Source organism: Eurosta solidaginis, chromosome 4, assembly GCF_040869045.1.
Source record: "Eurosta solidaginis isolate ZX-2024a chromosome 4, ASM4086904v1, whole genome shotgun sequence".
Classification (NCBI taxonomy): domain Eukaryota; kingdom Metazoa; phylum Arthropoda; class Insecta; order Diptera; family Tephritidae; genus Eurosta; species Eurosta solidaginis.
In genome coordinates this window covers 121,218,734-121,236,378 of record NC_090322.1, presented here as the reverse complement: position 1 = coordinate 121,236,378, position 17,645 = coordinate 121,218,734, and positions in this window count along the sequence as shown.

Below are 17,645 nucleotides of genomic sequence, written 5' to 3'. Positions count from 1 at the left end.
CAACCTTGTAGGCCATTCCCGCCCTCCCATCCCCTACATCCATCAGGAGTTCGGGGTCGCCAGAGCCTCGGCTGTTAATGAAACAGGATTCGCTACGGGTAGGTGAGGTTGACAATTGGGTTGGAGAAGCTAGATATTGCGCTGGCAACCCCTTGAGAGGGTTGCGCTACACAACCCCTTGAATCAATTTGGTATTTTAGTCGCCTCTTACGACAGGCATACCTACCGCGGGTATATTCTAAGCCCCCTAACCCGCCGGGTCACGTAGTAACGAGTGTCTTATTTTGTCGAATACTGTAAATAATAACATCGGTGTGAAGATTTCCCATATCAGGTAATGGGTGACAATAGCTTTAAATAATTTTGGGGTAGCGGACCACTTCGCTACTTTGTTGGAAATACGCCATATCGTTGACGATCTGTAAAAACTGCTTACTCCATCCAACGAAAGTTTACAGCACAACGATAATGAAATAAATCCAGGCAGGTGTTGTCAGTATTACAAAGTGGAGTCGTAATTGACTGACGTTGATTTCACCAGATAACTCAATCGTGAGCGCAGGACTCGTAAACTACGTCAACTGGCAGCCGATGGTAACATTGGCATCCGACCACCTACCCATACTACATACAAAATGTATGTCGTGCTTGCAATGTGTCCCCACATGACATCAACCATCTCTTCAATTGCCTCTAACACCCCTCTCACAATGATCCACCCCTGTTGGTACTGCAACTTTCCTCGGGCTCCCATTAGATGATATTGATGACAATTTGTGGTCGTTTGCGCCTATTGGATAGGGCGAAGACTGTTACAATAACAGGAACCAGGTCGAAAACGATTTAAGTTCACTCGGTGTAACCAATTGGCGTCAATTAGCCCAACGAAGAGGCGACTGGCGCGTCTTGTGGGATAACCATAACTGTTTCAACGGTTAAGCCCCAATTATGTAAGTAATTTCGTTATTGATTGAAATGTCTCATTTTTCACATATAAGAAAACTTTACAGTCATAGCCTTGCGGTGGGTCGCCAGGATTAGAATTCCGATGACCCGAATGGTATTCACAACTCTAGAGGATGAATTTCTAACAGCCAAAATAACCAAGGTGTTCGTAGAGAACCCAAATTATAATATTAAACTAAGAAAGAACAATTCTTATAAAATCCTCTTTGACCTCATTACAGTTTACAGAAAAGAAAACACACACAAATTTTCACTTTTTTATGTTTTTAAACAAATCATCTATAAATATTAAAAAGGGTCAAATTTTCAACTTTAAAATCATCCCATAACTACCCATCAGCCTCATTCTGTCTTGCTAACGAGAGGCCTAACGAATGATAATGGAACTCTGAAGCTTATACTATTTTCACACAGACGGCTTATTGAATAATAAAGGCAATTTTCTACATTAAGACGCTTATTGAGCTCAATCTTCCCTACAAAATTCGAATCTATAATTATTTCATTAGTAGCTAATCGAATGCCTAATGAAGTCAAAAGCACAATACAACTCTGTTGGCAGCGTTCCGCTTCCGTTTCCGCTTCTTAGTTTTTGGTGTGTTCAGTGCTTAAAAATGTCATTTGTCAAAGCAAATGTCATTGTCTGCATCAGGGATGCACCTTAACGTTAAGCTAATCGTTTATCAAAAAATTTCCACCGTTTCCGTTGAAACACTTCGAAATATTATCGATAAAGAAATTATCAAGATAAATTGTATCTCGTTTTTAACCGAAACGAAAAGCTTTCGTTAACGTTAAAAACGTTAACGAAAACGTGATACTTTATGTTTGAATTGTGCTGGCAATGCTATAGCCATGGTGAAGCCGTAAGGTGGCAACAACGAGCGCACATACACACACAAACTCTATGTAATTTGTTTGTGTAATTCGTTGGTGGTAATGTCAGAAATACTCTGAGAAATGTTCGTACTGTCAAAATTCATGAGAAAAGTTGCAATCAGCTTGAATAATGCTTTCACCTTTAATGACTCCGCCATCAATCAGCTTTGCCAGCATAGTTTGAAATTAATAATCAACATAAACGATTTGATTTCGTTTTGATATGGCAGAAAACGAAACGAAATCATTTCGTTAATTTGACGATCTTAACGTTAATAAACGAAACGAAATGACTTCGTTTCGTTTATTAACGTTGATTATCGTAACGAAATGATATCGTTTCGTTGGTTAAGCATGCCTGGTCTGCATGGCGGAACGATACAAGGTGGCCGCATCGAACAGCTGATTATAACCCTTTTTATTTGATTTGATACATCAACTACCGGCGCAGTACGATTTTGACATTTGTCCATCGAATTTACAAGTACATGGAATTTTTTTTGTTTGTAGGTATGTCACCATGCTCCCACCTTGTATCGTTCCGCCATGATTGTCTGTCTCATCCTTCATACTAATCGAGCAGTTACTTCTGTGTGAAAGCAAAAAATTTACGATTTCATTAGCAGGTGAAATGAGATCATTAAGTTTCTGTGTGAAAACAGTATTACGTTGTTGTTTATCGTCTAGATTAACGTCATTTGTCAATTGCACAAAAGCAATTATCAAATTTGTTTTAGTACATTGTTTCTGACAGTTTGTTTTCGCTTTCACAGCAGAATACATTCAGAATACCGAGATAACGTAAGAGTCGACTAATATCGGTTTGCCTAATCTTGCTACAAACGACGATCGTTTTGGACACTATAGCGTCAAAGGTAATGAGGCTTTATTTATATTATGAAGGCTAACTTTGAAAAAATGGAACGGAACAAATTTTTGGTTTGTGTCTCGATCTTTAAAAAAACTGTTTTAGTCCAATACTCAGTCGGGTGCTTCAAAGTTTAATAGTTTCAATCCGACTTTTTTCTTTCCGAAAATCTACCACTGCAACGACAGGGTTCATACGATATATATTGGAAAGATTTTCAAACAAAACAAAATGAATCATACGAACTACTTTTCGAGTCGACATTGTACTAATCATAATCAGAATATATGACTTACGGCACTTTCCACATATGAAATATGGGTAGGTATGTTGAAACCAAGGCGAATCCATACCAGGTGGTGACAAAGCTAATTCAACCAATTCGCCGTGCAGAAGAATGTCAAGTCAAAAGAAAATTTAAATTTATTTCGATTAACTGACATATTGGAGTACAAGGCGTGGTATGGAAAATAATCAAGAAGAAGCAATCAGCTGTTGGGATAACACCACCTGGTATTGAATTAACCTCGGTTCTAAACTGAGAAGTGTATAAAAGTTTCTATCTTTGGATTTTTTAAACTCTTTGGGGATTTCTCTTAAAACAGTTTAGAGAATTTAGATTTATTTCTCATCTAATTAAATATTTAAAACAGGGGCTGAAACTGTTATTCCTTTTATAATATAATTCCTTGCAAAACTGTTACATTTGAATCAATATAAAAATTATTTTCGGATTTTTATATATTGAGTCCGATAGAACTAGTTAAACTCGGACTCTCGGACTTTTAAAAATAAAAGTCAAAAACAAAAATTTTTTTTAATTCGGATCAGCCGTTTATTTTGGCCTTAAAAAATAAAAGTCCGGATTTAACTTTTATTTTTAAAAGTCCGAGTTGAACTAGTTCTATCGGACTCAAAAAATAAAAATACACCATTTTAATTTTATATGTGGACTTTTATGGAAAAAGTTCGAAAAATAAAAAGGATGCATGATTCGACATGATATTGCTATAGGGATACCTGGGAACTCAAACCTTTTCACGTAGGACAATTTTTTGACCAGCACTTTTTCGACACCGAAAAAAAAATAATTTTTATTTTCCGTCCCTGATTTAAAACTTCATTAAAATAAAAAACGTAGTGATAAATTGACAGGTTTCCAATATAGCTCAAAAAAGTTTGCAAAATTGCTTAACCGATGAAAAGGTTTGAAATTTTAGCACAAACTTTTGACAGTGCAAGGGCTATTATGTGCTGCCACAGCCTGTTTTCATTTGGGACCAAAATTCGTCAAAAAAAGGACCAAATTTCAAAAAAAAAAAAACCAAAATTTGTTTTCATTTATTAGTATACAAACAATGTAGATAATAATCAACAATTTAAAAAGTACAAAACAACCCGACGTTACAAACAAACAAAAAGTGCTTCAATTAAAATTGATGATAATTACTGATGATGATAATTAAATACATTTTAACACATATGGGCATATTTTTCAGTCTTATACACATATGTGTGTGTATTAGGGCGGGTCAAACTGTATGGGGAAAAAAAACTTCTTAATATATGGGTCATACTGAGTAATATTGTCCGCCGATAAACGCCGCCGCCGAAGTCGTTTTGGTCGAATGTCAAAAATATCGGCGCGGCGGCGTCCGGCGCGTTACTATATTTTCTACTCGTTTAAGACTGTTTAGGTCATTTATTGTTCATGACGAAAATTGGTCGGATATAGTCGAAAGTGATATCAACGGATGCGCATCACTGCCAGTTATAAAAAATTAATTGCAAAATTTAACTCTTTCTAACTGTTATTTAAAAAATAGGCGCTTTCGATGTCAGCTTAACACAAACTTTGCATCAAATTACCCAAAAAAGATGCCGATTTTTTAAAGAATTTTATATTGCGATTGGCTAAAAGTATAAGCGAAATCAGTGCTGCAAAATCCTTTAGTTAGTTCTAGGGGTATAAACACTCCTTTGAAATGATTCTTACCTCATTCTTAAGTTGAGGATATATGTACGTATGAGAAGGGTTTGAAAAATCACTTGTTCTTACATTCAAACATTTTTTTTTTATTTGCGACACTATACAATAGCGTCTGAAATGTTAATTTTGATTTTCACACTTCGTCCTTCAACACACAAGTCTCTCGGTTTGACATTTCCTAAAGTTGGCGGCCCTATCCAAAACTAGGCCCTTGGAGCGAATCACATTGATTATAGCCTATCAACCAAGTTTAAATATCACCTACACGTTACGGCTCCTTTTACAAATGTGAATACGTTGGCACATATATTTACCAGGTGAGGCTTTGTCCTTCGCAAGAACACTAAAAGTGGTGAAGCAAAAGCTTTCCCAATACAGTCGAACTAAGGGCCGTGTGTGCTACTGCCCTAACGTAGTGGACAGTCGAACTAGTCTGAAAACTGAAGCTACGCGGTCATCAGTAATGAGCTCTTATATCATAAGGCCGGAAAACAGCAGTTAACTTCTTTCAACTTAAAATCGGTCGACTATTTATTATTATCATTCTAAAATATCATTTTGATTTAACGACGACTATTGAAATCAATATTGTGAAGACAAACGTCTGCAAACTGTGGTGTATATTTTAAAAATTTTATCCAGGGTCCTTGTAAAATTTTAATTATGTAGATGCGCCGAGGCATATACGATTTTCACCCATGAGTTACGCAATGCAATCCACTTAGACTGCTTATGATTTCGAGGGCGGCATCCTTGGCCGAATAGTCACTCCCTGACGTTTCAAGGTGTTTCTCTGGTGTAGCTCGGCAGCATAGCGCGACAAAAACATCCGTTAGAAAGTCTTCGGAGCTACACCTAGAGCTTCTAGGAAAGTGACGTCGACGAAATTGCATATGAGTTCGAAGTCGCAGTCCTATAGTTTCTGTGCTGCAGGCGGGGTGGTACCGGAGCAGGAGGCATGGTACCGACTGGTGGCCGGCATTGCTACTGTTCGCACATCGGGAACTGAAATTGTGTTCGTGACGATTATTAGGAGTTAACCCCGGTGCCCCGGTGAAACCACGCTTCGCACGAGATATGCAGACAACAGTGTGACCATTTTATTTCTTTTCAGCAGACGCAGCAGTACCAATTCCAAAGACCGGGGTTAGGTGCGAAGCCTCTATGGAGTAGGTGAACGAGGGACATTCCCTCCGCAAGGACCTACTCCTGAAAATTTTCGAAATATCTCCGAGATTTTGAGGCAAAAACCCCGGATCTTTCCGAAATGGCCAAAACGTTGATTTACTTAAATACATACAAACACAACCTTTCCTAAATATTGTTTTTTTTTTTTTAATAGAAAAATCAAGCTTTTTAAATTAAAAACACCGGCGTACACCTGCGCGCCGCCGCCGCCGATAAAGTGATCGACGTAAACCTCTATCCCATAGGTCTGAAATGAATTTCGAGCCTCCCTAATTTTGTTAGAAAATTGTATATCCCAATCCGAATAGCGGCTCTCACAAATAAAATACATGAAAATAAATACCAAATTCGGATTCGGATTGGGGTATAAAATTTTCTAACAAAATTAGGGAGACCTATGGTCCCATGGACAACATTACTCAGTATGACTCATAGATTCAGAAACTAGATGTACACCTGACGTATTTTTCCCCCCATACAATTGACCCGCCCTAATGTGTATATATCTAAAAAATTAAAGCATATGGCGCATAATCATAGTAAAAATAAAATAGATTTTAAATTTAGTTGCAACATTTGACACAATTTTCTATGAGCTATCTGTCAAAAAAGCTGAAACTAAATTTAAAACCTATTTTATTTTGACTATGATTATGCGCTTATCTTCTAATATATAAAATTCTTCTGTCACGGTTTTAGAGGCTGAACTCCTCCGAAACGGCTGAAACAATTCTCATGAAATTTTGTGAGCATATTTGGTAGGTCTGAGAATCGGCCAACGTCTACCTTTTTTTCGCTACGTGTCCAGGGTCTTGAGATCAAAACGTGGACCCGGGTACCCCTAGAATGTGTTTATACAACATGGATATCATATGAAAGCTGTTGATGAGTGCTATAGTACAGGATACGTTTCATACAACCGTGAGGCTGGGGTCTCGATATATAGCCCAAAACGTGACCCGGATACACCTAGAATGTGTTTTTACATTATGGGTATCAAATTAAAGCTGTTGATGTACGCTTTAGTACAGAGTAAGTTTTGCACCGCTGAGTGACTAGGGTCTCGAGATATAGGCCAAAACATGGGCCCGGATACCCCTAGAATGTGTGTGTATTATGGATATCAAATGAAAGCTGTTGCAGAGAGCTCTAAAGTTCATTGTGATATTCGATTTAGTCGCATAAAGACAAGAATTAATAATACCCACATACCTAAGTATTTACATACGTCCTATTCGATTTGCCTGGAATTTTAGTATATAAAATTGCCTATATTAGTATTTACGATGCTTTTTTCCAGAAGTATACCAGAGACGGACTGGGACTGGGATTAGGACTAGGACTGGGACTGAGACTGAGACTCGGAGTGGGACTGGGACTGGAACAAACTACATACCACCCTCTGGGACTGGCAATAAGAGATGAAGAAGAAGGAGAAAAACTTGAGAGAAGAGAAAAGAGAGAAGGAGACTGAGAAAGAGATAGAATGAGACGAAGATGGAGATGAAGCGAAAAAGACGGAGGGAGGAGTGAATAAAAAGATTAGGAAAAAGTGTAGAGGGGTAGGGCAGAGTTAGACAGAAAAAGCTTTTTAAAATGGATGCAGATAGGCCAAATTTAGGGCAGAACAACGTCTGCCGGGTCTGCTAGTATGTTTATAATATATTCTGGGCTACATCGAAAAAAACGTATAATAAACACATTTTTATATCGTTCATTGTATAACTTTTCTAGGACCAGCCTATGTCTTTCTCCGACCAAACGTAATGAGGACCTGGTTTTGCGGACAAAGTTCTTTGGCTAACATTATGTGGTTGATTGAAATAAACTCTAATTTATTGCGTAATTTGGTTTGAATAAGAGACAATTCAAAAATTTTTCGCTCTGCGGCCGCGGAACTATGTGGCAGACTCAGTAAATCATACACAAAACCAAGCAATTCTTCAATACACTTTTCGTTCATACCATATCTATAAAATCTTACTCTTTCCCAAAAAGCTAAAACGTCTATATAAGGCTTAAAATCACAATTTAACAGTCTTAAAAGCTTCCATTGTGTAACACTGGTATCTTGGTCGCACTTTATCAAGTACGAAAAGTTATTTATTAACGGTATTATAGAAGTTTTGGTTTCTGCTAATACCTTGTCGGGAGTAATTGTACATAAAACTTGTATATCATCTGGAAAAATCAAAGCTTTTTTGCATTTTTTTTAAGAGTTCAATATAAAAATCTTAAAAATTTTTTTTTAACGCAAGTCGTTGTACATCTGTAAAATTATCGCTTTCAAAAAATACTTCAGCTTTACTTCCAATAAAAATATTTTTTAATTCAAGGTAGAAAGTTTTATCACTGAAATCCAAATTTTTTAAGCAATTACAAACAATGCTTACATATATTACAAAAAATATTGTCTAAATAATCGTAGAGATCGGTCATATATATAACTTATATCACATGTTTGCAACGCATAAACAAAAATAAACTACGGTTTTTGAGGTTGCGTATTTGCCATGACGTAGCAAATGCAAAGCCATATATAATTTTTTGGAGAATGCAATGCTAAATATCTATTGCTTTTGGAATGCAATCCACAAAGCATGTTTTTCGATGCAAATTGTGGGGTATATTTACAGGCGCGCATAAACAGAGCCTAGTTACATTGGATTTTTAGCAGCGCTTTATTTAACAATGCCTCCGCTGTTCACTAATACTTACTTACTTACTTACTTAATCGTCGCTTAACCGTTTAAACGTTTAAAAGCTATAAAATAACGAAATATTTATTATGTACTCATTATGCATGAAGTTGCTCAAGATAAGTTTGAAGTGTGCTTCAATTTGATGGTATAGGAATGGCAGACGAATCTTTTCTGATTGGAACTCTTTATTAAAGGTATTTTTGATCTTAAGAATATAGGCGAGAAATAGCATATAGCTTTCATTTCGGGATCTGACATTAAATTTGCTAATTGTATTGCACTAACGCCACTTACTTCGAGACACACACAATATTACCGTTCTATGTAAAACCGACCAATACCCTTCAAAAAACGCGAGTACTCCATAAATAGTGTAAGGAGTACTCCTTTAGGAGTATAGGAGTGTTCCAAAACTAATCTATATTCATACAAAAAATGTGCTCCAATTAACACTGCGATGTCCTAGGAGAGGAGTAGGTGATCCCACTCTCGCTTTGTTTGTGAGTATTCCATAGAGTACATACGTCAGAGTACTTTCCAAAGTACTTTCACTGTTGTACTCCATGGAGCAGCCACAGAGGATCATATGCCAAAGTACTAAAGAGGAATTTTGTCGGAAAGCATTTTCGGAGTGAATTTAATTTAAAATGAAAGTAAATGAAGAGGGGCAAATCAACTTTTATATTTTATACTACGAATATTCTTATGTTATTTAGCATTTGCGTGAATAAAGAAACTAATATTTCTCTATACTATAGTATGTACCCTGCAAAAATTGTTGGATTACGTGTTCCATTTTCTTTATGTTGGAGTACTCTACCAATACTCCTTTGCAATGCGTTTGCGGACCACCATCAGCCGAGCATTGCTCGTTTTTAACGACAGTGATCACGACACGATGACGATCGAACAGAGTTGCCAAAAGTAAAATATTACATGCAAATAACTAATAATAAAATTTTACTTTGGCAACTCTGATAAAATACAACAGCGCACTGGTTTTATATATACATATTATATTAGTTTCTTTATTCACGCAAATGCTAAATAACATAAGAATATTCGTAGTATAAAATATAAAAGTTGTATTGCCCCTCTTCATTTACTTTCATTTTAAATTAAATTCACTTCGATAATTCTTTCCGACACAATTCCTCTTTAGTACTTTGGCATATGATCCTCTGTGGGTGCTCCATGGAGTACAACAGTGAAAGTACTTTGGAAAGTACTCTGACGTATGTACTCTATGGAATACTCACAAGCAAAGCGAGAGTGGGATCACCTACTCCTCTCCTAGGACATCGCAATGTTAATTGGAGCACATTTTTTGTATGAATACAGATTAGATTTGGAGCAGTCCTATACTCCCAAGGATTATTCCTTACATTATTTATAGAGTACTCGCGTTTTTTGAAGGGTATATGTACATATAACCAGTGCGTGGTTGCATTTTATCAGAGTTGCCATAGTAAAATTTTACTATCAGTTATTTGTGTGAAGTATTTTACTTTTGGCAACTCTGTTCGATCGTTATCGTGTCGTGATCACGGTCGTTAAAAACGAGCAATGATCGGCTGATGGTGGCCCGTAAACGCATTGCAAAGGATTATTGGTAGAGTACTCCAACATGAAGAAAATGGAACACGTAATCCAACAATTTTTGCAGGGTAGCTATCGGCTTCGCTGGTGAGAGGTAAGCTGCCGGGCAACGCACAAAATTTGCTTGATGGTTACCATAGCAACGTGTAGTTGTGAGCGTTTCGGGTTATTGTCGCTTTCCCGGCCACCACACAAGCAGAAAGCATCAAGCGCCATTTGTATTGAAAATTCGTAGCGTGCAGGCGTAAAGATGTCATCGGATGACGATATTTTATTGCTTGTAAATTTTGCGAATTTTCATAAAAATTTTTCAACTTTCTTCTAAGAATTTTTTCGAGTATGTAGTTTTGTAGCTTATTCAATTATAATATAATAAGCTGCTAATCTTAAGTCACTAAGAAAATTACCTGATTTTTGGAAATTTTTTTTCCATCCGACCTTTGCATTCGTAGGTTTCAATAAACCGCAACGTAAAATCTTTTTCTTCCGCAAAGTTGCTCATTGCACGTTCTCACAAAACTAACACATTAATGCTTGTCAACGACGTCGGGCACGATCAAATAGACCATTTGTCAAGCGAAAAAATCTAAAAATTTTGATTTTCATTAAAGCGCCAAATACACAACACGAACATTTCCGCGAACATTCCGCAATCTTGTTCGCAGCTGTGGCCATACACCATACGAACTTTTGGCCGAACATTAGTTCTCTTTCAGACAGCGATGAATACGGATAACAACTGTGCTGCAGCAATATTGCTCGCTGTGGCAATTAAGCGTAAAAAAAGAGAGAAGATCGCAAAAAAAGAATTTGGTGCAAAGAATGGTTTAAAAAATTTTGCCACTCATACTTGCGCCCGCAAATTACTTATTTTTTTTATAACTGTATCCTTTGTGGCACCAGGATCTACTTCTTTTAATTTTTCGATTAAAGTCGCATAATCATTATTCTTTTTAATTCTATTACAATAATCTTTGCTTTTTACTTGCCACAATGATGGCAAAGATTTATACATTTCAATAAATTCACTCAGAAATTTTTTATTGTCCATTTTACTTTTCCGCGCTCGTCTGTTCCGTTCAGAAATTACTACGATTTTGAGCTATTTCGCCATACACGCACGAACAGTTCGCGCAAATGTTCGCCAAAAATTAAAATATTTTTATTTTTGGCAAACATTTGCGCGAACCGGCAAACACCACCATACACGACAGAAAAGGTCGCAGAAACATGGCATAACGGGAATGTTCGCGGAAATGTTCGTGTCGTGTATTTGGCGCTTAACGCGAAGCCGACAACAAATACGTGTGAGCGCGACATCGCCCGATACGCACACAACTACACGTTGCTAGGCAACCATCAAGCAAATTTTGTGCGTTGCCCGGCAGCTTTACTAAAAATCGATTGCCATTCACAGGGTGTTCAAGCAAGCAAATTTTTATCATTGTTGCAAATTCAAATCAAAGTACCAAAATCGTGACGGCTCGCCCAAAAAGAAACAAAATTGAAAAAAGAGCACCAGCGGACCAAACAGGGTTGGAACGGACCAAATTTGGGCCAAATGGACCCAAAGTGGTAACCATAGCTCTGATGCAGCATTGTAGTTATAATGATATTAATCTGATGACACAGTCCGAGGAAATTGTTGACATACATATATTTCGCTTTATATTTTCACCGGCGATATTCGCATTTACTACTGTGTCATGTCTACCATAAATAAGGATATGTTTCAAAATAATTTGCATATTTGTGTTATGTGCCTGTGTAATTTGACCTTCCGGGGCTTACAGTTATTTATTCCACAATTTTATCTACAAAGTAGTTTGATTGTCACTGTAAAACATTTTGCTTTCGTACCAATTCGCTTCAAAACATGAGTGCAGTATGCTCATCTCTTTCCCTTCTGTTATCTCATTCTCTCAAATGCCGATATGTTGCACCAATCAAAAATTACTACTCAATACAAACGCAAATAAGGTACATAAAAAAAATTGACTGCGCAATGAATTATACCTCGTTAAAACTGACATCAGTGCCCACAGCAACAACTGCTTACTGAGTACTTTCGTTGTTGTTGATGGTGGTGCAAATGATGCTGCAGAGCAGTTTTATAGATAATGGCGTTGATTTAGATTGGTGGAGTGGGTAGAGCATACAAATATCGACACACAAACACACACATACTAGGTTTTGTATAAAGAATACAAAATACAGCAGACAATCCTGCCGCAGTGCAACAGCAAAAATGATGAAATGATTCCTCTGTCGGTCGCTCTGTTGAGTTGCGGGTGATGTGATGTGGTATTTTTGTTCTTTTGATATAATCCTCATCTATATGGGGTCAGTTTGCCAGTTTAGTGCTTTGCGTTTTATTCTACCTCACAGCTTTTACTCTTTTAATTTTTTATTTATTTTTGCTTTAATTCAAACAGTGTGTGCACAAAACGACGAGGCCGACTCACATCTGAGATTATGAGTTCAGATCTGTAACATCTGATAAAAGGTATGGTTGGATGAGACAAAGAAGTGCGCTAATAGTAAATTGCATATAGCACAGTTTAAAACAAGTAAGGAGGCAAGCGGCAAAGAAGATTTGAGTTGTGCATGATTGCCAGCCACTTTGGAGCGCCGCCAAACGCTTAGTAAAACGGCGAACGGACTTTTTAAAACAATGTTCCCTTTAGTGTTGCCGCTTTAGATTCTTTAAATTACCGAAAAACCAAATTCAAAATACCCAAGTCTATAAAAAATACCCTACATCATACGGTAGACAAATGGGACATTTAATTTGCACTATCAGAGTAAAAGCAAATTATTTTTTGAATTGAGGAGTTGCGTGCAAAAAGCGAACTTCTTTGAAAATTACGTTTTGAGATTTTCGTGTTTTAAACAGGGCTAAAAACCGCCTCCCAAATCGATGCGGCTCAGATCAGTGGCTCAAACCACTATGGCGAAACTTGAACCAGTTCCTGGGTACCTCTTAACCGGTTAGGTTCAAGTGGTCTAGCCCTTTTATGTTAAGTGGTAAATAACTAATCAGATACCTAATGACAAATTTTGCATTTAGATGTCCGCTGTTACTAGGTATGTAGATACCTTGGAATTGCGGGCTATCAGGTACCTGTGGAGTTAATATCATCGAAGTAGGTGGATGTACGCAAGATGTTAGTAAGATGGATCGAATGCTTGTTAAATTGCAGGAAGTTTACGCAAGGGGATCTAAATGCCATGATAGAGGTGGAAGGTAGACGCCAGGGGTCGTAAATACGGAAGATGGTATCCACGTATACTTCGGTGGTTCCGGTGGTCTTTTAGACGGAAATAGTAGCCGTAACTAAAAGAATTAGAAACACTTTAGGAAAATAGCTTAAACAGCAGCAATATTTTGTCTTTGAACCGAACCAAATGATTTGAATTTTGACAGTAAATCGGTTCGGCACGTGGTTCACTTCAAAGCTCCACAACCACGAGTCGTTGGGTTTGTGAACCGGTCCTAGTTAAGAAAGGGTAAATATGAAATTTCAGCGAAATCGATTGACGTTAACATGTTTTTTTATAGTTCATACCCAATATACACAAGTACAACTTTTTTCCAACCTTTGAGAAATATGTAGTTCTCAAATGGAAATCCAACTTTTACAACAATTGGAGATCAAATCGTTTTTCCAAAGTTTGTTTTCAAATTGAGTGCTCTTGGAGGTCAATTTGAGATTTTACTTAAAATTTTTTCAGGTGGTAACGCGTTTATTCATTTATGTGTGTGGCAATGCCGGCCAATCATCTGTCAAAAGATTGGATAGCACTGAAAGTAGTGAAAAAAGTTAATTAATTGATATATTTCGGGGAAATACCCAATTTTAATATAGTAAGTATTTAATTAATTTAATATATATAGGTGCAACTATTAAAATGCATAGAAGCAAGAAAACTAGAAGTTATGTAAGGCAGATGGTGGCTTTGCTGTAGGAGCGCTCGCCAACAATTTAAAGTTTGGCAATGAAGCCTTCCACGCCAACTGCTGCATACAATTCTCCTTTGGAAAACTTTTCAAGTGAAGAAACTTCCTCGGAAAGCGATTCAGAAGAGATTGCTGATGATTTGCCCAACTTAAATTATGAGTTAGCTAGTTGGGCAGTAGAATTCAATATTACAAATGCAGCTGACAATAGCCTTTTAAATATATTGGGTAAATATATAAACTATTTTATTTATATAATCTATTCTACTGTATACTTCGTACTCTTAGCTTTCAATATTTGGGGAATGTGAGTTTCTAAAGGTTGCACACAATCCACACGAGCATACCATCGTGTTTGTGACATGCTGTGCAAGGAGCAATTAGATTTTCCTTGAGAATTTCCCATCTCTGAGGGCTTGCGCTAAAGATATTATACAATTTCTGCATAATACCGAAAAATGTGATGACTTCTGCACAACATTCAGCAGCTTGCACTCCACATAAATTTAAACTATGACAAGCACAAGGTGCAAATATTGCCAGGGAGTTATCTTTCAGGATATGACTCTGCGCTCCTTTGTAATGACCGCTCATATTACTGCCATTATCATACCCTTGCCCATGGCAGTCATCCAGGGGAATAATGTGCCTTTTTAGAGTGCTGCGAATCTGCTCAGCGATAGCTTCTCCTGTTTTTGCGTTACAATCGACAAACTCTATGAAGCGTTCTTGGATTTTCCATTTTCCGGAGTCCCTGTCTAATAGGTTAGGTTAGGCCGTTGTGGCCCGTTGTGCTACCACGCAGGGGGCCCCTATTTCCTATTACCCTACTTTCGAAGAAGAGGAGAGTTTAGACCCCAGTGAGGCCAAACCAGCGCGTTTGCCTAATGAAACGCAAGATATCGTTTGGGTTTATAGATTCAAGCTCCGCAAGGCACCCAAAAGAGTGTCTGTGGAGGCATTGGTACCTGGTTTTTGACAGTGCGGGACAGTGGCACAGATAGTGCTCAACGCTTTCTATCTCCTCCTCGTCCCTGCAGCTGCGGCAGAAGTCATTTGTCTGCAGGCCCATATAGGCACCGTGAGTGCCCATGAGACAGTGACCTGTAAGAAGGCCCACTAGTGGGCTTATAGAGATACGGTTTAATAATATCACCGATCGCGATCTCTTTTCATCCAGCTTAGGCCAGATTTGCTTGGATATACTACATGTAGGTTCCCTCGCCCATCTGGCGTTTGCCTGATCCGTGAAAAGAGATCGCAGGTGGTATTTGCTAGTGTTTAGAGGAGGGCTGGCCCAATCAGCGGAGGTTGTTGTTTGCAAGTTGGTGCCTTCCCTAGCTAGCTCATCCGCAGCGCAGTTTCCTGAGATGTCACAGTGGCCAGGAACCCATATTATGCTTAGGTTGCAATTTTCAGCTAGTTTGTTGAGGGTTTCTCTGCACTTCAATGCCACTAGTGACGAGGTGTTACTGCATTGCAGGGATTTTATGGCAGCTTGGCTGTCAGAGAAAATTGAAATAGAATTGGTTACCTGTAGGTTAGCCAGATAGCGGGCTGCTTCCCAGATAGCTATGAGTTCAGCCTGAAAAACACTGCAGTGATCAGGTAGGCGAAAGCTCTCGCTTAGATTGAGCTTCTCCGAGAATATCCCGCTGCCGACTCTGTTGTTTAGTTTAGAGCCATCTGTAAAAACGGGGATTTCGTGTGATCCCGGCCCTACGCCGTTTGCCCACTCGTTCCTCTCTGGGATTCTTGTGGAAAATTTGTTGTCCCAGCAAGGGGGCGATGTCTAATAAAACATAACGCAATTAAAAACAGTCTGCTCAATATGCGCCGAATAAGGGGTTGCATCTTATACTTGACGGACTTTCTATCACCTTCCATCTTTCTAATTATTTGACTTGCACAGATTTCTATGAACTCATTTTGTATTCCATCAGACAAATAATGTGCTTGGAGACGATTCTTTTTCGTTTGAGATTCCTTCACCTTCTCCAAATGTTCATGCAATAGGGGTCATAATTGCTGATCAGTTCCAAAATACCAAGAAGGTTCCATTTTTTAGATTTCCGATCAATTAATTATCCCCTCTAAATGCCAATCCTTTTTCTCCAAGAAATAAAACAACATCAAGAATTCTGCGAAGTATCTCTCTCCTGCGAGCTGCTTCATGTTTAAGGGTTTCCGTTAAGAGAGAATCCACTGAACTTGCATTTCGAATTCTCATTTCATATTGGCGCCACTCTATATAGAAAGTTTTATGATTGTGACTATTTTCATGTTCAGGAATTTTGTCGGAAATTTCTGAAAAGTCGGCGCTTCTTTTTTTGGACTCCAAACGAGCCAATAACGCTTTACTTTTTCTCCGTTTTTTACAGTAGTATGGAGTATGATTTGAAGGAGTGCACACCAACACCCGCTAGAGAAAATATAAGGTCAAAAGTTCCTGCTAAATTGCTTCTGACCGAGGCATCGCTAGGGAAGAAAGCAGAGATACGCTTTCTGTAAAATGCAACCAACACCACTAACAGTGACTCTTTTATACTCCATATCTGTTGAAACTGCTAGTTTTCTTAGACTTCCGTTGGAATACTTTAATGATTATTCGCTGAATAACCGGGAGGATAAAGCGGAGACTGCAGCATATGGCATCAAAATCGGGCTTTCCAACTTAACGACAGAGTGGAAAAATTGAGTAGTTGGTTGGAAAATTCAGCCTAAACGAACTAACATCCACTACCTAAGGAAGTTGAATTTGTCAGCTACGGGGACCCGCGACAACTCTGCTGGTAATAAGTAAGCTTCTAGTAATCGTGGCCAATTATTGTCGATCGGGAACTCCTTGTGTAAACTTATTTAATTACGCCGAAAATATTATAAACCTTTGTTCCACCGGTTATAATGGCTTCAACCGGTAAAATCTCCTCAATCCGTGGAGGGATAGCTTTAAACAACGAACCAACATCTTGCCACAGGAAGAAACAGTAAATCACTTGTCACCCTCTCGAGGCAAGTAAACTAAGCTCCGGAGGAGGTTAAATCCTTTAAATTCGCAAAAAATCAGAATCATTATAAATTCAAAAATGTTTATTTTATTTACATATTTAAATTTTTTATATGGCATTTTAAAGAAGAAAGATGGCGACCAAAATTATTGGCTGAAATGACTGCATTCTGCGCTTTTTATTGTAATAGATTTATGAAAAATGTATTTCAAATTTAGCGCCAGGACGCAACGATGCAAGATGGCAGCATGGAACAGCTGATTATAAACTTTTTTTTATTTTATTTGATACATCAACTTCCGGCGCAGTACGATTTTGACATTGGTCCATCGAATTTGCAAAAACAAAGTACATGAAATTTTTATTTATGTTTGTAGGTATGTCACCATGCTGCCACCTTGTATCGTTCCGCCATGTTTAGTGCCATTGTAATTTCATATACCGACTCCTGCAGGGCCAGATTAACAAGTAGGCAGTTGCCTGT